Genomic DNA, 24,267 nt, shown 5'->3' with positions numbered 1-24,267 from the left:
TATTTTGCAGCTGTGACTTATTAAACGAATAGTTCGGTAATTTTCACATCTGTCAACACATGCTTTCTTTGGGATTGGAATTATTATATTCTTCTTACAGTGCATTATATTACCGGGCCAAAGTTGTTTGCTATTGGTTTGGAGAACATTCTGGACAATTCGAGCTAATGATTTGGCCACCCATATCGCCCGACATGAATCCCATCGGAAATTTATGGGACATAAATTCCTGCATCGCCAACATTTCCGCAATTACGGACGACTGTAGAGGCAGTGTGGCTAGATACTTATACGGGGAACTCGTTAAGCCCATGCCACGTCGAGTTGTTGCACTATCTTGGGCAAGAGGAAATGCGATACGATATTAGGAGGTATCCCACGACATCTGTCATCTCATTTTAACACCACTTTATGCACCGTTCGCCCTAGCTACGTTTGTGATGAGCATGCATTTGTTTGCGCTTCACGATGTACATTTAAACTAGGTCATGAAAATCTTTAGAAATAAGATTTTTTTGTCGCTTTTCTTATGTCTTCGTGTAGTTGAAGCAATGCTTTTGCTGCACATTTGCGAGATTTGTCGTCAGCACGACGTGCTGTAAGGATCATTCAGGTAACTGCCTTGCACAGCGTAGGAGTCACGATAGCGCGTGACGAGTGCGCCACGTGAAGCTGAAACGGAGCGCAGAGATAGCGGGTTTCAAGGTCACGTTGAGTTTTGTGCGGGATGTACGGCCGTCTAGAGTCCAGAACGATCCAACATAATCACCGTCCACTGCCCCGTAGTCCTTTTAAGGTGAAGGAGGATCTGCTGGCTCGTTAGAACTTAAAAAGGACCACATAACAAGCGATCTCAGCTTGGCACTGTCTGCTACTCTACACGCTTAAACTCGCCAATAAGAAATACCGTGCGGAGGGACCTGAATATTTATTCATTAGCTTATGTGATTGTAGGCAGACAAAATGGCCGTCCTAGAGTGCTTACCCAACGTTTGTTGTGTGAATTCTCTACGTATTATCATTGTGCCTCTGAACGCAGAAATCTTCTGCTGATAACAGTTTGCACAGTAAGTTCTTGTTCTAATCGTTATCAGCACTTGATTACGGCCATTGACCGCTTTCAGAGACAGTGACTATTTTCTTCGTTTAGCTGCGTAATGTTAAACTCTGTATTGTGTTTTATTTACGCCTTTATTTTTTACTGCGTCGATTCGAGCACATTATACTTAAAAAACTGACACTTTCTCTATAGCTTAAAACGGCGATAAAACGAGAGGATAGAATGAATATATTAAAATCACAAGCTGTGGATATTCCAGAGTATTGTAGTATTTAATTGCAAGATTAATGGAAACTTCGTCCCACAGCATATAGTTGAAATATTTGGCAGTAATACAACGAAGCGATGTTAAATTTTTCGAAAATGTGGGATGAATATTAGGGAAGGTGAATGGGACAGAGATTTGTTGTAAGGCTTCTTGTAAAGCGTGGTACATGTCTAAAGGAGTCCAATGACTGGGCTCCATTGCGACTAAACCTTGATATTATTCTCGAGTTTCGAGTTTTTACCGAGTAGCGGTGACAGTGGGCACCGAACTAGTTTAGAAACGCGCTTCTAGGATCGTAACAGATCGACATAGCCAGTGCGGAAGTGTGTCAGTGACGCTCATAGAATTTATGTGGAAATGGAAGACGGTATTGTTCTTGTGGGTTCGTGTTTGGTGAATGTAGAGTATTCTCGGAACACTGTGCGGCAGTCGTACTGCCTCAGTCCTATACCTAGCGTGGAATCATGAGAATAAGATAAAGACAGTCTAGCGCTCGTACAGAAGTTTATAGTCATTTCCCTCTCGCTCCATACGCGCTGTAAAGTGGCAGCCCTAGTATGTTTCATTATTAATAAACATAGTTTTCCAACATATTTGTTTTGTTTTAATAAGAAATTTCGCTTCCCTCCATGAAACTGAGTGCTCCTCTCCCAAGCGCATCTCCTGGGTACGCCTGTGGTTTGTTACCATAAACTAGAATTCAGCTTTGTAGTTTTTGTGATTGAAGAAGACGAAGAATTAATTATGATTCCAGCAAGAGAGCGAGTACGGCTCTTTTGTCGCACTACTGTGACTTCAGAGTCTCATTATCTGCAGGGAGGTCAGCAGGGCACAGCTCGCTGCTGGAAATGCCGATTTTTCTTCATATTTCGCCGTCGCCGTCAATAAGTGACCTTCAGGCGAATACAACACTACACTAAATAAAGGTTTCTGTATCGACTGCGATGGTAAAATTGTAATTTCTACAGTGTTTTATTTATAATGGGAACCAAAACGTCAATTTCCGGTGACACTGGGTCAGAGAGAGAAGGGAGAGGAGAGGTTGGCTACATGAGGGATACAGGAGTAAACGTAATGAAAGTTTTGTATACTATTCGCTGTAGGGAGAACACAATTTTTGATCACTCGCACTGGCGGAGACGGTGGAACAAACAAGCAGTTCCTGTGGTCGATAAGGGCGGGGTTCACGAACTCGTTTGGTTATCATCAGTTGATCGTAAACCATAATGGTGACGGCTATTGCCAAGAAAGTGAACACAAGAAATATCATGAAACGCGTACGCTGATGCTGTGACGTCGTAAGCTTTGACAATTTTTAACACGTCGCTCAGGATTGGATCAGACGACTCCAAAGCCTTCGCCCTACTTTCTCTATCAGTAGCTAGCAGCGATCCGTATAATTACATCACAAATTAATGAGTCCGCATAGGATGTACCGTACTGTTGACAGGAAAAATCACACTTGCATACGAAGCTTTGTAAGACAGCAGCACGTGTTGTTTAGGTTCGTTTATGTTGCTGTACATTGACTGTGTTTGAGCGTAGTTTCACCCATGTGAGTTTGGAGACCGTAATATTCCGTCAGCAAACCATAAACATAAGGAGAGCTCGAACTACAGGGAACCGAGAGTGGGCGTAGATTTTCCACAACTTCGTTGAATTTAGCTCTAAAAGAAAGAGTGCACTCTGGCATTCAGCGTCAGCTATTTGACTTGCGTTTCAGCGAAGAACAAAACAAAATAAACAGACCTCACAAATCTCGCGAAGGGAGTGATCCTGCAGCTGCAGAATGTTGTTGGTTTCGCAGTGGTTGTAACAATTCCTGTTGCTGTTAGAATTCCAACTGTTTGTCTTGTTGTTGCTGCAGTTGCTTCTGTTTCAGCTGCGGCTGCTGCTGCCACAGTTGTAGAAACTCAGTGTCCATGATTCACAGTGAATAACTGCTCAGTAGTAGCCAGGACGAGAACCGATACTGTGAGTAATGCTGCTGGCTGAGATGGATCAGAATGTCTTCAATCCACCGCTCTGGGCTTGGCTGCAGCGGTGTGGTGGCAGGCCTTAGGTGGTGATACGTCATGTAAACAGTACAGGCTAATAAAATCCCTTTATTTCAAAACAAGCTACAGCAGCGAAGATAGTACTGAGAATGCAACCAATGTCCGCCATGAGATAGGCTTGCCTCGACCAGCAAAGCGTCCTAGTGTGAGCAGCAGCCTAGCAAATGGACCATTGAGTCTTCCCACTCGGGCCTTGGTGGCAGCCGGCAACGTGAAGATGTCAGTAGCGTGGCTACAGCCCCGATTCAGAAATGGCATGGAGTGAAGTGGCCTGAAATGACAGTGCCCAAAGCCTGCAGCACCTGGCTGCCCTCTTCACTAAGCATGAAGTGGAATGGGACAAGGGGGATCAAACTGTGGTCTTCAGGACGTACGATGGTGGTGGTGCGTACCTGCACAGAGCGATGGTTAATAGCAGCAGCGTGTGCCCTCCCAGGGCGGTGAAGAACGACAGTATTTGCCCATAAAGGCGGTGAAGACTGGGTAGCTAGATGGCCCATGTACGAACCCCAGGCCACCAGGAAGGCAGCCAGCAGGGCGTCACAGTCATACGGATGGTGGAAAGGTGCTGGTGGAACGGTGACAAATCGGTACCATCCAGACTTAGCACAGGTGGCGGCCTGCAGGTAGTGGAAATAGGGTGGCTTGCTGGCTCACCTTAACTGTAGACTGGCACAAATCTTCCCTCGTGACTGGCGGTCACTGAGACTGTCTAAATTTGGCAATGTATATATTGGCCTGGTCCATTGTTGTTTCTGAAATGGTGGCGGTAGTGGTTTTGCCCCCAAGTCAGGGAGCAGCCGTGACATCAGCGCTCCATTTTACCCTTCGTATTAGCAACTCCACAGTCGTGGTGTTCCTGTAATGGTGTCGCAACTTTTTCTTGCAGAAGCCCCAGGCGGCAACTTCTAGAACATCACTAGCCTTAAGCTCAGTGAATGTCTCCACCAACTTCTGTACTTTGTTCCTCACTTGCCATGCATTGCATGTCAGTTTCAGAGTCCAAACGTGGCTGGGTAGGATGATATCCTCCTGCCTGCAGAATAGTACCCCTCCTTCCAGTCGCTTCTGCAAGATGCGTGCCTGTTAACGACTGAAGAGGTGTAGTACTCACAGAGGTATGTCGTTCTTGATGGTGACGTCACCTAGGGAAAGGAAGCCACAATCACTCACCCTCCCCCGCACCTTCCGGAAAAGACTATATGTTTGTGATCCGTCAACATACACATTATGAATATATAAATTATTCTGTTAACACACATTCGTTATACATCATTTCTTGCAGAATAAACTCTGTGTCATGCCTGTGGCTACAAAGTACACGAAAATAAAATAAGTTTCAGCATATTAACAAACAATAACCCAAGCCAAATCAAGAAAAAACACACGAACAAAACATAACCTTCCACTACATTTCCCATGCATCCCATACATCCTACATAACTAATTACTCATAATGAATACCCTCAATACACATGAGAGCCTACCTATCTTTATTCGCGACCTCAATGCATATGGCATTTCGTGAAAGCTTCCATATCCTTACCCCTCCCTTAGCCCCTTACTTTCTGCTCAGGTAGTGGTGCTTGTACCTGCGGGAAGGCATTTGGAGTACCTTTAAAAGGGCAAATATGGCCCACTTTGACAATAGTTGTTCTTGTTTGTTGCAGTTGCAATTTAACATTTACTGACAGTGTCATTTTGACAACTTGGTATGGTCCCTGATACCATGTGATAAATTCTTCATCTTACCCTTCTGCGTATTTAGTTAATTTCATCCGTTGGTCAACCTGATATTCTGGCAGTTTATCACTACACCATCCCATTTTCTCCTGACATTCGAGTACCCAAGTATTCACCTTTTGTGACCACTTTCATACATCCTGCAATGTTCTGTGAAAGTTATCCATTTTTCCGATCTTTCTTAATAATCTCAAACAGTGATATTTTCTTTCATACACTATTTCATATGGCGAGAGACCAATGCTATTATCCAACCTTACGTTATTTGCCGTCATGACCTATAAGTAAACAGCCCAGTCATTATGGTAACTAATACTGTAATAGCTAAGCATCTTACTGATCCCTTGGTAAATGATTTTAGTCCTCTGGTTAGCTTGTGGGTGCAATGACCTAATTTACAGTTTATAGATACTTAACAGGTGACTCCCCTGTTTCATTCCATTTGACTAGAAGTTGGAGCCTTGAGCCATGATTATCGTCTCAAAGACGCCAAACTTCAACGACCTGTTCGTCACCAACTGTGCCTTGCTAGCTGATTTGGAATGGCAATCATTGCAACATATCTCGAGAAAACATCTCTGATAGAATATACCGGCTGATGAAAAAGTCAGTATAAATTTGAAAACTTAATAAAGCACGCAATAATGCAGAGAGAGAGGTAAAAATTGACACACATGCTTGGAATGACATGGGGTTTTATTAGACCCACCTCATATTGCTAGACGCGTGAAAGATCTCCTGCGCGCGTCGTTTGGTGATAATCGTGTGCTCAGCCTTCACTTTCGTCATGCTTGGCCTCCCAGGTCCCAAGACCTCAGTCCGTGCGATTATTGGCTTTGGGGTTACCTGAAGTCGCAAGTGTTTCGTGATCGACCGACGTCTGCAGGGATCCTGAAAGACAACATCCGACGCCAATGCCTCACCATAACTCCGGACATGCTTTACAGTGCTGTTCACATTATTCCTCGACTACAGCTATTGTTGTGGAATGATGGTGGACATATTGAGCATTACCTGTCTTACTTTGTTATGCTGATTATTGCTATTCTGATCAGATGAAGCTCCATCTGTCGGAAATTTTTTGAACTTTTGTATTTTTTTGGTTCTAATAGAACCCCATGTCATTCCAAGCATAAGTGTCAATTTATACCTCTCTGTCTACATTATTCCGTGATTTATTCAGTTTTCAAATTTATGCTGACTTTTTGATCACCTGGTAAGTGTTGACTGGCTAAACAAGCATAAGATGATCACCCAAACATCTTAAGTGGTTTGGATGTCTCTGGTAGCCTGTAAAACGGTATTTGCTGATGACTTAAGTCTGCACTTTATTCACATGGCACACAATTTTTCACATTCTGATCAATATATCATTTCTGTGTCCTCCATCAATAATGCTTGGCCATACTGCTATACGTTGGTGTGTGTCTTGTGTGTCCAGGTAACACATGATCATGTGCTTCAACACTTCCTCTCGTGGCACAGCAGACACTGTGATGTGTTGCCCATCCTGCAGAACAATCTATTGTCAATGGCAAACTGCAGCAGTGTTCTGAATACCCAGCAATCTATGTCAGCGGTTTGTGCCTTCTGCCACCTCGCAAGGCCATGATCAAGCGCTCATATTACGCCAGTCTTCCTGCTCAGTCGATGTGTGTTGCCATGTTTATTACACGGTTTGCGAATCACGTTAAATTCGGATTCACTCAGCTTCAATGCCCACTGAGTCAGCCTGCTTGGTGGATCATTTAGACATAACAACCGTTTTAACTGTGTGCGGTCTGCTAATACCAAATTTCTTTCTTTTTATAGGCAACATTTGAAGTAAGTGATGTCACGTAAAAAACCTAAAATTTCGTTTTCCTGATCCAGTAATTTGTCTCAGCCTTATTCAGATCTCATGATGTGTAGTTTCTGGAGATATTAACACAGAGCTAGTTGTTAGAGCCACCTGCAATTTTTCAAACGCAACTTGACAATACATTACTTGTTACATTACACCCTTCTTTTATGATTGTGTCAGTAGTCTTGTAATATTCTAAGATCCCACAACAAATTTCACATGTTAGCTAATCCCAAGGAAGACTGACGCTCTTAACTCCCCTGTAGTGCTGGGAAACTGCATGTATCAATTTCAGATCAATTTTTACACCATCTTGGCTAATCACATTTCCCATGTAGATCACTTCTGTTAATGCAAAATGATACTCTACGATACTCGATCAGGCGTGCAGAATACCTTTTAAAAACTTCAATTACTGTGGAAATTCCTTCATACTCTTCGAAAATATAATTATGTCACCCAGGTATACAGTGCATTGGAGTGGCTTTGAACTTCTTAGAACCCATGCAGAAACCATTGAAATATGGCAGGTACATTCTTAAACCAAAGAGCATTCGCCAATATTGGCAATGGCACCAATAGGCTGCAAACAGTTTTTGGCCAGTCGTCTGTCATTACTTCTAATTGATGTTAAACATTTTTCATTTACTAGTATATATAGAAAAGTATTTGCTGCACTAATCCAAATTATCCAGGATATCGATAATATTTGCTGTTGGACATGAATCCATAATAGTTCTAGCATTCGAGTAGCGATAATCACAGCAGAACCTAAACTTTTTTGTATTATTTGACGACATTTTGGATACGATAATGAGTGATGCTTCCCAATGACAAGTAATTTATTCTGTTATGCTATCATTTAATTGCTGGTTAATAAACTGTTTCATTACTGGTTGTATGTGATGGAACATTCTACAAGGTTTCTGGCATACAGGTGATTTGTCTCTTGTTGGAACTCTATTCTGTGTTATGGATGCTGCTGGCAATATTTCGGAGTGAATGAATATGTCCTTGAAATCTACTAACGGCTCCTCCATGGCTATCCTATCTTCTCTTTCCAAATGCTAAACTTTTGCATGTAATGCAGCTGCACTGCACTTTGGTAATGATTAAGGACCATACTTGATCTGTCTAAGTTGTTCTCATCCAGAATGTACTAACTGGCAACTAAAAATCCTTTTGCCGAAATCACTTCATGGGTGCCAGATTTAACCGCACTGGCAGGAACAATATGTTTACCATCTACTTCTTATACACTTACAACACTCCTGTCAATAAAACATCAAGTTCATCTGGTTCACCATTGATCTGCAACGGTCCTAGTACACATAAGACACTGGTTTGTAATTCTGTACCTACACTCATCCATAGCAATATATTTCTATGCCATGCGGCACTTTTATCATGCAAATTGAATTTAGATGACTTTGTATGCAGTTTAATTGGTTCAGCCTTTATGGCAGGAGAACCTTACGACTGAGTGTTGTTGGCAATAGTTTCCTCCATCAGAACAATATCCTACTGAGTTCCATGGTACGTTGTGAGAGAACTTTTTTGCATGATGCTTATTTAAGAAATGTAACCCTAGGATTGTGCAATACCCTTCAGCTACATGGGGCAAAATTACCATACTCCCTCGTAATTCTTATGCTCCAAAGTGATACCCAAGCACTGCTGAACCTAGCGATGTCACATCATTATTTTCTATACCCACAAAATCTCCTCTTACCCAAGAGATCCTGACTTGCCACAAAATGGTTCAAATGGCTCTGAGCACTATGCGACTTAATTTCTGAGGTCATCAGTGGCCTAGAACTTAGAACTAATGAAACCTAACTAACTTAAGGACGCACATCCATGCCTGAGGCAGGATTCGAACCTGCGACCGGAGCGGTCGCTCGGCTCCAGACTGTAGCGCCTAGAACCGCACGGTCACTCCGGCCGGCTCACTTGCCACAGACACATGGATCCTGTGACCAATAATAACTTATCCTCTCTACCATCTTTTACGCCACTTGAGTAACAATCCGCTTTTGCAAATGTCTTCTTAGCATTGGAACGTATTGGGAACGCCAGCTAGTGGATTTGGAGTTTCGGTTGGTGTTTAGCGACCGATTATTTCGTCCTTTCCCATGCCGCGTTTTACTTCTAGTCATGTTCCCAGTGTTCAGCCTCTACGCATTTGTTGCATTGTAGCTGGCGACACTGCCTCTGAATGTGTCCCCGCACACCCAAATCGGTAACACCTTACGTCTGCAGAGAAAACATCCCATTTTTCTTGTACCGCTGCCACTACATCTATTTCTTCTAGATCTGTGGCTATACTGATAGCTGCAGGAAAGTCCTTTGTGTTTTGTATATGCACCCTCCTATGGTAGAAGGTCATTCAGGAATGCAGCCAAAGCCCTTCCTTCTGCTTCCTGAAGGAAGCTAGACTGGCTTCATTTGAAAAGATATGAAAAAATACGACAGAATGTGACAACTGTTTCATTTGATTGCTCTCATAAACTAGTTTCACTTGGAAAGAATGAATAAATAATAATCCAATTGATGTGTAAAACTACAACCGATTGAATTGATTGTTTTCATTAAGTTCTTCCGATCACTAGCATGACAGGTGAAGGAAAGCCCTACTTGATATATCATGGGGACTTTGTATGTACATTCAGCAGCTTAAGACAGTGTTCGTGTAGTGCCATAAGAAACTGTGTAGTATGAGTTTCTCTTGTAAGCAGCTGAGTGGAGTGCAGCAGAGGCGAAATGAATTGGTGGAAACTTTTCTCAGTTAGGATAGTTTATGACTCGTACCTATGAGTTGTCGGAGAATGACGAGACAAGCAGAGTTATTCTTCAGGAAGCAGAACGAAGAGCATTGTATGGTGGTGGTGGTTAGTGTTTAACGTCCCGTCGACAACGAGATCATTAGAGACGGAGCGCAAGCTCGGGTTAGGGAAGGATTGGGAAGGAAATCGGCCGTGCCCTTTCAAAGGAATCATCCCGGCATTTGCCTGAAACGATTGAGGGAAATAACGGAAAACCTAAATCAGGATGGCCGGAGACGGGATTGAACCGTCGTCCTCCCGAATTCGAGTCCAGTGTGCTAACCACTGCGCCACCTCGCTCGGTAGCATTGTATGCATACCCTGTATGTCAAGGACGGTGCATACAGAAAACCCAAAGGACCTTGCTGCTGCTATTACATTAGACACGGCGCAGGAAGAAATAGACGTGGCTTGGGTACGAGACAAAAGAGGTGTCTTGTCTGCAGACGTAAGGTGTTAAGTAAGGGGTGATCAAAAATTTTCCGTTCTAAGGTTGTACAGTACAGAATTGGTATGCCAATCAGCAAAATCGCTGGAGCATTAGGGCAATCATGCTGCCCCATGTACATTCTCCGTTCTCCAGTGGATATCTACCATTGTTTCTACTTCAGCAGCCAAGAAAAAACCAACAGCACGTTGGTCCTGTTTGGATGTATTTGGTAATAAAGTCGCTATAGATCACGTTTCCGTATTTACCACCGAGCGAGGTGGCGCAGTGGTTAGCACACTGGACTCGCATTTAGGGAGGACGACGGTTCAATCCCGCGTCCGGCCATCCTGATTAAGGTTTTCCGTGATTTCCCTAAATCGTACTATTTATATACCCTCATCGGAGTCGCGCTACGTTGCATATACGCTGCAGCAACGCCCTCAAATAGGATCTTTTTGATCGTCCCTTATAGATGTGGGCGTGCGGGCCACATTCAGAAGCAAAGTCGCAAACCACAATACAACATATGTGAAGCGACACCAGGAACGTAATTGTAGTAGTAAAAATCTAAATGGGCTAGGGCGAAATGATAGGACGTTAAACACCAAATACACCAGAAGTTGTTCCCAATAAATGGTCGTAGGGAGGACTGATTCAGCATACAGAAAATCAAAACAACTTTCGGGGAAATTAAAAGCAAGGTCGGAAACATTAAAGCGTTCAATGGCATTTGGATTGTTAAACGGATAGAAGAGAGTGGGTAGGTGGAAAGGGTACAGAGAAGGCCTCTACAAGGGGAAAAGTTGTATGTATAATGACACAGTAGAAGAATAAATGATAGTCGATATGGGAGATACTAGTGACACATGATGTAAACTTGGTTCAAATGGCTCTGAGCACTATGGGACTCAACTTCTAAGGTCATAAGCCCCCTGGAACTTAGAACTACTTAAACCTGAGGACATCACACACATCCATGACCGAGGCAGGATTCGAACCTGCGACCGTAGCGGTTCCAGACTGTAGCGCCAGAATCGCTCGGCCACCAGCGGCCGGCTGTAAACTTGGTTGTCTCTCGTAAAGCGCATCAAATATTTTCCTGACAAGTTTTGCTTTGGCTGTTCCAACCCCTTTACGAAGGCGATGCAGGGGGAAACGTCTTTCAGAAACTTAGGAAGACGTGGTCTATATGTGTACATGCATTTACAAAATGTAGTGTGCGAATAAAGCAAGCTGCTTTTCCACACACGAGTGATTTGGTTTTTCTGTACCCGTGCTTGTTAATAGGACTGTCCCCCGCAGTTTTCCAGTCACACGGGAGTGTTTGGTGCTTAAGATAGTCTCGGTTTCATGTCGTCTTCAGTTTCAGCGGTAGACTGATCAGTTTCAACGCTAGACTGATGTAAGAGGCACTATTTAGAAGGTTTAGATCAGATAATTTAATTTACGACTACTTATGACCAGAATTTCCTAGGATTTTTTGAAACGGTATTTTGACAGGATCTGACTGTGGAAATGACCGTATGCTTTTCGCATAACTGCCGGACGTAGTGGCCGAGTGGTTCTAGGCGCTTCAGTCTGGAACCGCGCGACCGCTACGGTCGCAGGTTCGAATCCTGCCTCGGGCATGGATGTGTGTGATGTCCTTAGGTTAGTTTGGGTAGTTCTACGTTCTAGGGGACTGATGACCTCAGATGTTAAGTCCCATAGTGTTCAGAGCCATTTGAACCATTTTTTCTCGCATAACTCGTCTTGATGCACGAGTATCGGGCAAGCGTGCAGTCTCCGTTGAACCTATACGCCTCAACGTCGCGAGCGCTCCATGCCGCAGTCACGACCGGACAACAGGCTATTGTACCAGCTCTCACAGATGCCGCCACTTCCGAGGGTCTATTCGCTTCCTCATAACACCTGACTTTTGTATCCCGCCTGGGAGACGGCGCGTGGGTAAGGAACAGGAAAAGGTACTAATCTCTCGGTACTGCAAATACGGTTTAAGCACCTTTACTAGCGGATAACTTAAGCAAACATATTACATAACTTGCAAAGTGGTACGAAGTTGAAGCGAAATGTTCAAATGTTCAAATGTTTCAAATGGCTCTGAACACTATGGGACTCAACTGCTGAGGTCATAAGTCCCCTAGAACTTAGAATTACTTCAACCTGAGGACATCACACATATCCATGCCCGAATCAGAATTCGAACCTGCGACCGTAACGGTTGCGCGGTTCCGGACTGTAGCGCCTAGAACCGCTTGGCAAAGCGAAGTGTCCTGGCTGTCTGCACCTGATCCAATTGGCTGAAGCAGTCGCGGAGCTCGTAGACCTCGACAGCACCGGCCAGAGGGCGCTGTCGTCTGTGTCTTGTCGTAGTGCCAACCTAAGCAGTGGCACTGACAAGGAAATAGAATCACAAAGTTGTTTTTTTCTAACAGTTTCTTTACATTCTGTTTTCTAGCGAGAGGGTACCTGTCTTTGTTTACACCGCATTTTCCGAATACTACCATTCAACATGGTAGGTCTTGTCTGTCTTTTATTGGTTGGTTATTTATCTAGATCACTGTTTATGGTGTCTCTGAGCATTAACCACCGTTTCTCCTCGTCTGTCAGTTGTGAACTACACGGTCTAAGTTCGTTTGTTAGTAGATTATTAGTTTGCATTTTGGAGCAACTCGACGCCGCATGGACTCAACAACTGGATGAAAGTCCCCTGCAGAAGCATTCCGCCAGGCTGTCTCTACACTCGTCCATAATTTGAAAGTGTTGCCAGTTCAGGTTTTTTTTTTAATACAAACTGACCTCTCGATTAAGTCCCACAAATGTTCGATGAGATTCATGTCGGGCGATCTGGGTGGCCAAACCATTCGTTCGAACTATCCAGAATATTACTCAAACCAATCGCGAACAGCTGTGGCCCGTTGAAATGGGGTACTGTCATCCATAAAAAATTCCGTCCTTGAATAGCTGCAAATGACCTCCAGGTAGCCGGACATAACCATTTCCAGTCAGCTGGACCAAAGGACCTAGTCAATTCCGTGTAAAAGCAGCCTATACCATTATGGAGCCACCGCCAGTTTCTGCAGTGCTTTGTTGACAGCTTGCATCCAAGGCTTCGTGGGATCTGCACAACACTCGAACCCTACCATCAGCTGTTACTAACTGAAATTGGGACTCATCTGACCAGGCCACGGGTTTCCAATCGTCTAGGGTCCAACCGATATGGCCACGAGCCCAGGAGAAGCGCTGATATGATGTCGTGCTATTAACAAAGGCACTCGCATCGGTCGTATGCGCCATAGCTCGTTAACGCCAAATTTCGCCGCACTGGTCTCATTAACGACAAATTTCGCCCAGCGGATACGTTCGTCGTACGTCTCGCATTGATTTCTACATCTACATCCATACTCCGCAAGCCACCTGACGGTGTGTGGGGTACCCTGAGTACCTCTATCGGTTCTCCCTTCTATTCCAGTCTTGTATTGTACGTGGAAAGAAGGATTGTCGGTATGCTTCTGTGTGGGCTCTAATCTCTCTGATTTTATCCTCATGGTCTCTTCGCGAGATATACGTAGGAGGGAGCAATATACTGCTTGACTCTTCGGTGAAGGTATGTTCTCGAAACTTTAACAAAAGCCCGTACCGAGCTACTGAGCGTCTCTCCTGCAGAGTCTTCCACTGGAGCTTATCTATCATCTCCGTAACGCTTTCGCGATTACTAAATGATCCTGTAACGAAGCGCGCTGCTCTCCGTTGGATCTTCTCTATCTCTTCTATCAACCCTATCTGGTGCGGATCCCACACTGCTGAGCAGTATTCAAGCAGTGGGCGAACAAGCATACTGTAACCTACTTCCTTTGTTGTCGGATTGCATTTCCTTAGGATTCTTCCAATGAATCTGTCTGGCATCTGCTTTACCGACGATCAACTTTATATGATCATTCCATTTTAAATCACTCCTAATGCGTACTCCCAGATAATTTATGGAATTAACTGCTTCCAGTTGCTGACCTGCTATTTTGTAGCTAAATGATAAGGGACCTATCTTTCTATGTATTCGCATCACATTACACTTGTCTACATTGAGATTCAGTTGCCATTCCGTGCACCAAGCGTCAATTCGTTGCAGATCCTCCTGCATTTCAGTACAATTTTCCATTGTTGCAACCTCTCGATACACCACAGCATCATCTGCAAAAAGCCTCAGTGAACTTCCGATGTCATCCACCAGGTCATTTATGTATATTGTGAATAGCAACGGTCCTATGACACTCCCCTGCGGCACACCTGAAATCACTCTTACTTCGGAAGACTTCTCTCCATTGAGAATAACATGCTGCGTTCTGTTATCTAGGAACTCCTCAATCCAATCACACAATTGATCTGATAGTCCGTATGCTCTTACTTTGTTCATTAAACGACTGTGGGGAACTGTTTCAAACGCCTTGCGGAAGTCAAGAAACACGGCATCTACCTGTGAACCCGTGTCTAAGGCCCTCTGAGTCTCGTGGACGAATAGCGCGAGCTGGGTTTCACACGGCCGTCTTTTTCGAAACCCATGCTGATTCCTACAGAGTAGATTTCTAGTCTCCAGAAAAGACATTATTCTCGAACATTTCTGCGATTATTTCACTCATTGTCGCTTGTCTGTTAGCAACGACCACTCTACGCAGACGCCGCTGCTCTCGGTCGTTTAGTCGATGCCATCGGACACTGTGCTCTCCGTGTTGAGAGGAAATTTCTGAATTTTGGTATTCTCGGCACACTCTTGACACTGTTGATCTCGGAATACTGAGTTCCTTAATGGTTTCCGAAATGGAATGCCGCATGAGTCTACCATTCCACGTCCAAAGTTTGTTAATTCCCTTCGTGCGGCCGTAGTCAGGTCGGAAACCTTTTCTTTTGCATCACCAGAGAACAAACGATAGCTCCACCAATGCACTGCCCTTTTATAAAATAAAATAAAATATGAATTATTGTATATGTATGATAGTGATTGGTTGTTATTAATATTTGCTTATCTAGAACGTGGACGTTTAATTATTTGGTATCAGACACTTGACAATGCCTTTTTCATAAATGCAATGTTATTCGTAGTTAACCGTGAAATGTAACTCAAATAATCGGACTTCGTATTTAAATCGTTTCCAAAGACTGCTGCGGTAGGTGCGGACTCAAAATCTCAATATTAGAGTAATTTGCCAGCCATGTCAATACGTCGTACAGAGGTGACTGTCTACTAAACATCAAAAAGTTTACACAGTTACTTAAATCAGATACATTCAACGAATAAGCAGTTAAATAATTCAACTTCCTTTCACAAATATAGAATCTTTACAGAGTCGAGTGCCTAGTGAGATTGCAATTCGCAGTGTTCTTATATAACATCAAATATGGCGGTGTACCAGTTAATAAAATATACGTGTTTCCCGCACCAGCTATTGTACAAGACCTACTTCTTCTTAATGAAACATAAGAGTGTCGTAATTGTATTTTGTTTTATCAGCGGCATAGCGCTGCAGTTCTGTGTCATAGTGAATATGTATGTGATCTTGTTACATATTTGTATGGCTTCTATGAAATGTCTAGAGAAACCCATATTGTCAAGCACCTGGAAGAGCTTGCTTCTTTTAGCAAGATCAAAAGATATAATGCAGTCAACGAAGATTATTTACTTAGCGTACTCCTTGTGTCTTTCAATAACTTGCTTTAAGCTGATTACGTTATTAATGCAGCTCCTTCTTCTACTGAATCGTGATCGCTGCTCTTTTAAGATCCTTCAGCAATTTTGATGGTCCTCCTTGTAATGATTATTTTGGCTTACAAAATTGCACTAAAAAGGGGCAGTCAGTAACCACTTTTGGTACCGCAAATTCTTCACATTTTTGGTTGCAAACATATCTGCAGAACCCTCTCTGAACGTAGCTGTAAAGCTGTCGCCGTTCAAACACTTGACTGTGATCAAACATGCTGATTTAGCATGTTTGACGCTGCACAGCTATTTACGTGCCGCAGGCGGCGCGTCGTTGCGTCATGTGTATCAGCTGCCAACGTCTCGTGACCGGCGGTATCTTCGGCGATAAGCGACGACTGTTTTCGCCTTTCTTGACTTCGTCGATCAGTAGCAAGACCAGCTAAGCCAAAAACTGGTAAAAATTCCAGAGCCAAACAATCATTTCTCAACAGAGTATTAGGTACGATTTGTGTATCACGTGGAGTTTCTAGCAGGAGAAGCGTCCGTCTGTACATAACCCCCATAAATCAATTCGCGCCGGCCGGTGTGGCCGAGCGGTTCTAGGCGCTTCAGTCTGGTTCGAATCTTGCCTCGAGCATAGATGTGTGTGATGTCCTTAGATTAGTTAGGTTTAAGTAGTTCTAAGTTCTAGGGGACTGATGACGTCCGATGTTAAGTCCCATAGTGCAAAAATGTAATTTGTTGATCTGATCGACATTTTGGTTTGGGAGCCACCTAGTTGAGAGAAAAATATCATTTGCACGCAGGGACAAATTTAAATCGCCTATGAATCCAAGCTGTGGAAGTATATGACAACATTGCTTGACGCCCGACAATCTAACTTAAATTACGATCCTGTAACTTTCCTGAAACCGAGTAATGTGGTCTCGGTTGTTTCGGTATAAAAGTCGAGGAGCTGTGCTTTCTTATTTGCAAATAGTAGTATTATTGCCTCATTCATTACTTAAATTTCGCGTTATTGAATGAAAGGCAAAATGCCCATGTATTGAAAATTCGCTTCATCCTTATTAACTGATAGATTTCGTTACTGTGAACAACTGAATTAAACCACTCCGTCTTCAGGTCACAAGTGGCCCATCGGTGCCATCCGACCGCCGTGTCATCCTGTGGATATGAGGGGCGTGTGGTTAGCACACCACTCTGCCGGTCGTTACGATGCTTTTCTGTGACCGGAGCAGCTACTACTCGGTCGAGTAGCTCCTCAATTGGCATGACGAGGCTGAGTGCACCCCGAAAAACGGCAACAGCGCATGGCGGCCCGGATGGTCACCCATCCAAGTGCCGGCCACGCCCGACAGCGCTTAACTTCGGTGATCGGACGGGAACCGGTGTATCCACTGCGGCTAGGCCGTTTCCCGGCCGGTTTAAAACCATGACATAAAAGTCCCAGTGTTTTTTCGCGATTCATATCCACATAAATTTATTACTTTGGCCATCAGTAGAAACAATATTTGAGAGAAATTTTAGTTTGACTGCTTAAGGGCTATAGTCAGTTAGAAAATCGAAGTAATCATTAAGTATTGGACGCCATACAGTACCAGTTATATTTTTAGGATTAGTTAGTCGCTGTCGAACGTTCATTGTGTACATGCTGAATTATAACTGCGTTGCAAACCACTTAACTCCTGTCTGTGGCCAAGTGATGCCACTGACGCGTCCATATGCAGCAGTAGCCAGAAGGAAATTGGAAACAAAGATCCCTTCGTTTGATGAGAGTTGGTGCACATAGAATAGTGGGTTTGAAGCCAATTGATGTTCTGTTTTGCAGTGGGCTGCAGTGCAATGTTCCAGAATGGAGGTTTGACTTCCGTCTAAATTTCGAGTGGACCACAGAGGGATGCTTGTATTCTTGGTCTGGTATTTGTCAGTAATCAGACACTTTGAACATAATTTTCATTGAAACTTCGTAGCTGAATAAAACAGTGTGTCAGATACAGTCGCGAACCTGGGACCTTTGCCTTTAGCGAGCGAGTGCTCTGTCGACTGAGCTATCCAAGCACGACTTACTTTCACAGCTTTACTTCCGGCGGTACTTCTTCTCCTGCTTTCCAAGCTCACACTAGTTCTCCTGTATACTTAGTGGGACTAGCTCTCCTGGAAGATAGGATATTGCGGGTAAATGGCTTCACCCTGTAGCGGAGTGAACACTTATTTAAGACTTCGTAACAGATCAAAACTGTGTGCCATCCTGGGACTCGAAGCAGCGACTTTTCCCTTTCGCCAGCAGGTGCTCTACGGGCTGACCTACCCAAGCGATACCTGCGATCCGTCCTCACAGCTTTACTTCCGCCAGCTTGCAAGGCAGGAAAAGACGCACTGGAGGAATTACATCTCTGGTGACGGGTCATGAGTCGTGCTTGGGTACCTCAGTCTGTAGAGCACTTGCTGGCGAAAGGAAATGTCCCAGATTCGAGTGCCAGCCCGGCACACAATTTTAATCAGCTGAAGAGTTTCAAATCAGCATGCACTCCGCTGCAGAGCGAAAATTCAGTTTGCAGATATTTTTCATTCACGATTGATTCGAAACTCTCTAACTATATAGTAATACAGGAAAACAAAAATGAACTGCTACCAGATACAGTTCTTAGAGTGTACGAAATATTCATGTTTAACTAATTTTAGATCTAAATACATCTTTAGGTGGCGATGGATAGTTTTTAAGGGGACCACACCGTGGTTCAACTCGAAAAAAATCGATTTTCGGTTTTCATCATATTTCGATAGATTAAGGTTTTATTTAAGTTCTTTGAAAAGGAGTTTGCTGAAAAAAAATTTTTTTTCGAGCTTTTAAAGAGCGTTTTCCTACCACGTGTGGTTTTGTGCCACGCCCACTTTTGTGCATATATATTTTAGATCTTTATATCCCCTACATTGCACGTAAGGGTTTTTTTTTACTCCTGAGTGTGTTGGCTGTCCTTGGAATGCAACGGTCAGTCTTCTTTTGTTTCTGCTGTTTGTAAACAACACGCTTTCAAACACGCGGTTAGTTTTTTCAAGTTTGAATGCGAGTAGTTGTTATACAAAACTTGCAGTCTATTAGGAGAAATAAAGAAAATCTGGAGGCAATGAAGAGTGATGTTTGGGCCATATTCTTCCATAAGTCCTCTGCTGATGATGAGCCGTGTCATGGATTGTGTCCATCAGGAGAAAATTCTTGGTTCAAATACAATAGGACACAGGCAACTGGAGAATCTTATTCTCACCAGTATTCTCTTCCTGCTGCTGTTATTACAGCAATTAAACCTATTTTCAGAGACTTGGCTCATTCTGACCTTCTAAGGAAATGTCTGCATGGGCAGATACAGAACCCAAATGAATATTTCAGCAGCATAATTTGGAACTGCTTTCCTAAAACTGTATTTGTAGGCATGCATACAATGAAACTACGAGTTCATGATGATGTTATTACATTCAGTGGTGGTAATGTTGGAAAGTGTTGGGTACTGAAAAAGCTGGGAATTAATCCTGGTGAAAATATGATCACTGGGCTGCAACATTGTCATTAAATGACGATAGCTGATGCAAACAAGTCTGCATCTAATATGGCCAAGAAAGCAAAACAAACATCCAGGAAGGTGAAAAAGAAGCTGGAAGACCTGCTAGAGGCCAAAGAAGGGCCATCATATGCAGCAGGACAGTTTTAATTAACTGTAAGTAACAAATTTCAAAAGTTTTTCTTTAAAGTCAATTACCCCAAAACTAAAATTTTCGGTACATATGCCTCATTATATCCTATCATAGATAAATGAATGAAATTTTCAGAGACCCTGTATAAGATAAAAAGCCGCCTCTTATACTACATTCATTAATACTCCCCCATTAGGAAGTTAAAAAAAAATATTTTCTGCAGAAAAACTTAATTCTTTTTGTTAATAAATTTAAAAAAGTATTTCTTACTAACTATAAAATGGATAAAGTAAATTTAGGTACATTTGACTCTATTAGCATCATGTAACATACAGTAAAAATATTAAGGTCCTGGATCAAATAGTTTTTTCAGAAATGGGTCAAATATTTCCCTAAATTAACAAGGGTTGGATAGGCAGGGTATGGTCCCCTTAAATAAAATGACACTGGCACTTCATGATAGACGAATAGAATTGCCTTAATAATGTGCAACTCCGTCTGAAGACGGGATTACTCCAGAAAATTGTTGCATATAAAAACATTTTTATTCGACTAATTTGTGCTGGTTTGGTATTTTCTCTTGTTACAGGAGTATCCGACTGTAACTTATCTTTGAGAGCGGCGGAATTATTAGAAACGATAAAACACCTTGCTACTGGATGGGCAAAGGAATTGGCCGTGTGGGAGGAATAAATCGCCATTCGTCTGGTGTGATGTTAGAGAAACCACGGAAAACTATGCATGCTGCCTTTTTGCTTTTGTTTTTCATTTTTTTATTTAGCGAACAAATTTTTTGAGTGGAATTGTTTTCTTCACGATGTATTCTTTTTTGTATAGAATAAATAAATAAAAATAATAATGTTTAACTAAAATCTTCTTCTTTGATGAAATAAAACTACTTCTATTTCGAAGTTTATTCGATGCATGAAGATAACCGGACGGCGGTCTGAACTCTGCCTCTCCTGAAGATGAGCACGGTGCTCTAAGCAGTGTGATGAAATTTCCGAACGCAACACATGCTTATCAGTCCGTCACTCATTTTTTTTTCTGAAAACAGCTGTACGATATTGTAACTTGAACGAAGGCCAAGCAATTTAGTTACGACAGAATCAGTGTACGTTTCAACTACACTTGTAACTTGTGCACAAGAGAATGCAGAACAGCTGAAACATTTCGTAACAATGTATGCCTAATTCTCAGTATATCGCGTCAGTTCCTGTCGATTACTACAGTTCGCTGCAGATTTATGGTTTCTTGCACATGATAAATCAGACTCGTGTTTGAACGTTCCCAAGAAAAGAATGTGTTTTATTTTGAATATCTTCACTAGTGGTAAAAGAAAAATTAAAATATTTTTAATAATGAGCCCAGTGAAAAACTCAAATATTCTAATAATGATCTCATATGAATGAAGTTATATTCACACATTAAGCCAAAACGAGCAAGTCGCATACAGAACGGTTTACCGCAAGGATCTGTTCTGGCTCCACTGTTGTTCAACCTGTATATAAATGATATGCCGAAAACTATATCCAAGAAATTCTTCTAAGCAGATTGCATTTCGAAGCAAGCACCTAGAGGATGGAGAAAAAGTGCTCACACTAGACCTGAAAGTTGTTGTTGTTGTTGTGGTCTTCAGTCCAGAGACTGGTTTGGTGCAGCTGACCATGCTACTCTATCCTATGCAAGCTGCTTCATCTCCCAGTACCTACTGCAACCTACATCCTTCTGAATCTGTTTAGTTTATTCATCTCTTGGTCTCCCTCTACGATTTTCACCTTCCACGCTGCCCTCCAATACTAAATCGGTGATCCCTTGATGCCTCAGAAGATGTCCTACCAACCGATCCCTTCTTCTTGTCAAGTTGTGCCATAAATTTCTCTTCTCCCCAATTCTACTCAATACCTCCTCATAATTATGCGATCTACCCATCTAACCTTCAGCAGTATTCTGTAGCACCACATTTCGAAAGCTTCTATTCTCTTCTATTTATCGTCCACGTTTCACTTCCATACATGGCTACACTCCAAACAAATACTTTCATAAGCGACTTCCTGATACATAAATCTATATTCGATGTTAACAAATTTCTCTTCTTGAGAAACGCTTTCCTTGCCATTTCCAGTCTACATTTTATGTCCTCTTTTCTTCGACCATCATTAGTTATTTTGCTCCCCCAATTGCAAAACTCTTTTACTAATTTAATCGTCTCATTACCTTATTTATTGCCTCAGCAACACCCGATTTAATTTGACTACAGACCTGAAAGTACTTTGTGATTATTATAGCACGAAAACTGCAGTGAAAGCTTTTCACATTAACAACCGCTTAGCACACCAGTCGCTAAATGTCACCTTCCATAAGAAAACAGTTAAGAATAACCCTCACCCTTGGAATCTCAGAATCACATCGGATCGACTACTGCCATTCGACCACGTCACATTCAGAAAAGTTAAAGACTAGGAACAAGATAATCCGGAAACTAGCTGGAACTTCGTACGGCCGCCTTGTCTCTTGTATATTCTGTGGCTGATTATTGCGCATCAGTATGGTACGAGATTGGGCATGTCGGTAAGCTGGTTGGTCATCTGAACGAAGCCATGAGACTCATAATAGGCAACTTGAGATCAACTCCTCTATCTTGGCTGTCTGCTCTCAGTAACATCGTTCCATCACATTTGAGACCACAACAAGCAGTCCCCCGAGAGTAGGACTTAAGAGTTTTCCCAAAGGCTACCTGTCCAGCAAACTTCGCTCAGTCCACCCAGCATGCGTCGCAAGTCAAGGAAAACATTCTGGACAGCTCATGAAAAGCAATCAGTGAAGAATGAAGATGTGCGGAAAGAAATGTGGAAAACCAACAGCAGCGTACGCAGTCATGGCCTCGAGACACTACATATCAGACTTGCAGATTTCTAGAAGAACCTGGTGTCAGCTGATGTGGACGCAGAAGAACTGAGTCCTTCATGTACAAATGGGTTCTCCCTGATACGCTATTATGTGACTGTGAAGCTTCAGCGCACACCATTGATATGTAGAGGACTGTCCCAAGAGACGTTTCAGTGGAGACTGGATGGATATCATAAATGTCTCCTTTTAGAATGGAACCATGGACCTTGCCGTTGGTGGGGAGGCTTGCGTGCCTCAGCGATACAGATGGCCGTACCGTAGGTGCAACCACAACGGAGGGGTATCTGTTGAGAGGCCAGACAAACATGTGGTTCCTGAAGAGGGGCAGCAGCCTTTTCAGTAGTTGCAGGGGCAACAGTCTGGATGATTGACTGATCTGGCCTTGCAACATTAACCAAAACGGCCTAGCTGTGCTGGTACTGCGAACGGCTGAAAACAAGGGCAAACTACAGCCGTAATTTATCCCGAGGACATACAGCTTTACTGTATGATTAAATGATGATGACGTCCTCTTGGGTAAAATATTCCGGAGGTAAAATAGTCCCCCATTCGGATCTCCGGGCGGGGACTACTCAGGAGGACGTCGTTATCAGGAGAAAGAAAACTGGCATTCTACGGATTGGAGCGTTGATTGTCAGATCCCTTAATCGGGCAGGTAGGTTAGAAAATTTAAAAAGGGAAATGGATAGGTTAAAGTTAGATATAGTGGGAATTAGTGAAGTTCGGTGGCAGGAGGAACAAGACTTTTGGTCAGGTGAATACAGGGTTATAAATACAAAATCAAATAGGGGTAATGCAGGAGTAGGTTTAATAATGAATAGGAAAGTAGGAATGCGGGTAAGCTACTACAAACAGCATAGTGAACGCATTATTGTGGCCAAGATAGACACAAAGCCCATGCCTACGACAGTAGTACAAGTTTATATGCCAACTAGCTCTGCAGATGATGAAGAAATTGATGAAATGTATGATGAGATAAAAGAAATTATTCAGGTAGTGAAGGGAGACGAAAATTTAATAGTCATGGGTGACTGGAATTCGTCAGTAGGACAAGGGAGAGAAGGAAACATAGTAGGTGATTATGGATTGGGGCTAAGAAATGAAAGAGGAAGCCGTCTGGTAGAATTTTGCACAGAGCATAACTTAATCATAGCTAACACTTGGTTCAAGAACCATAAAAGAAGGTTGTATACGTGGAAGAATCCTGGAGATACTAAAAGGTATCAGATAGATTATATAATGGTAAGACAGAGATTTAGGAATCAGGTTTTAAATTGTAGGACATTTCCAGGGGCAGATGTGGACTCTGACCACAATCTATTGGTTATGACCTGTAGGTTAAAACTGAAGAAACTGCAAAAAGGTGGGAATTTAAGGACATGGGATCTGGATAAGCTGAAAGAACCAGAGGTTGTACAGAGTTTCAAGGAGAGCATAAGGGAACAATTGGCAGCAATGGGGGAAAGAAACACAGTTGAAGAAGAATGGGTAGCTCTGAGGGATGAAGTAGTGAAGGCAGCAGAGGATAAAGTAGGTAAAAAGACGAGGGTTGCTAGAAATCCTTGGGTAACAGAAGAAATATTGAATTTAATTGATGAAAGGAGAAAATATAAAAATGCAGTAAATGAAGCAGGCAAAAAGGAATACAAACATCTCAAAAATGAGATCGACAGGAAGTGCAAAATGGCTAAGCAGGGATGGCTAGAGGACAAATGTAAGGATGTAGAAGCTTATCTCACTAGGGGTAAGATA

At 42.8% G+C, this 24,267-nt stretch overlaps 1 protein-coding gene and 1 pseudogene across 8 annotated transcripts in view; one reads left to right on the top strand and one right to left on the bottom strand.

Moving 5' to 3' along the window:
• The window catches only part of LOC126335342 (cryptochrome-1-like), a 184,382-nt gene that overhangs the window by 25,808 nt on the left and 134,307 nt on the right, over nt 1-24,267 (top strand). The window lies entirely within an intron of this gene.
• Nucleotides 17,217-17,334, bottom strand: LOC126337151 (5S ribosomal RNA; annotated as a pseudogene).

This window comes from Schistocerca gregaria, chromosome 2 (genome assembly GCF_023897955.1).
Source record: "Schistocerca gregaria isolate iqSchGreg1 chromosome 2, iqSchGreg1.2, whole genome shotgun sequence".
Taxonomy (NCBI): Eukaryota; Metazoa; Arthropoda; class Insecta; order Orthoptera; family Acrididae; genus Schistocerca; species Schistocerca gregaria.
Note: the sequence above shows the minus strand (reverse complement) of the source record. Positions and strands in the feature narration are given on the sequence as shown.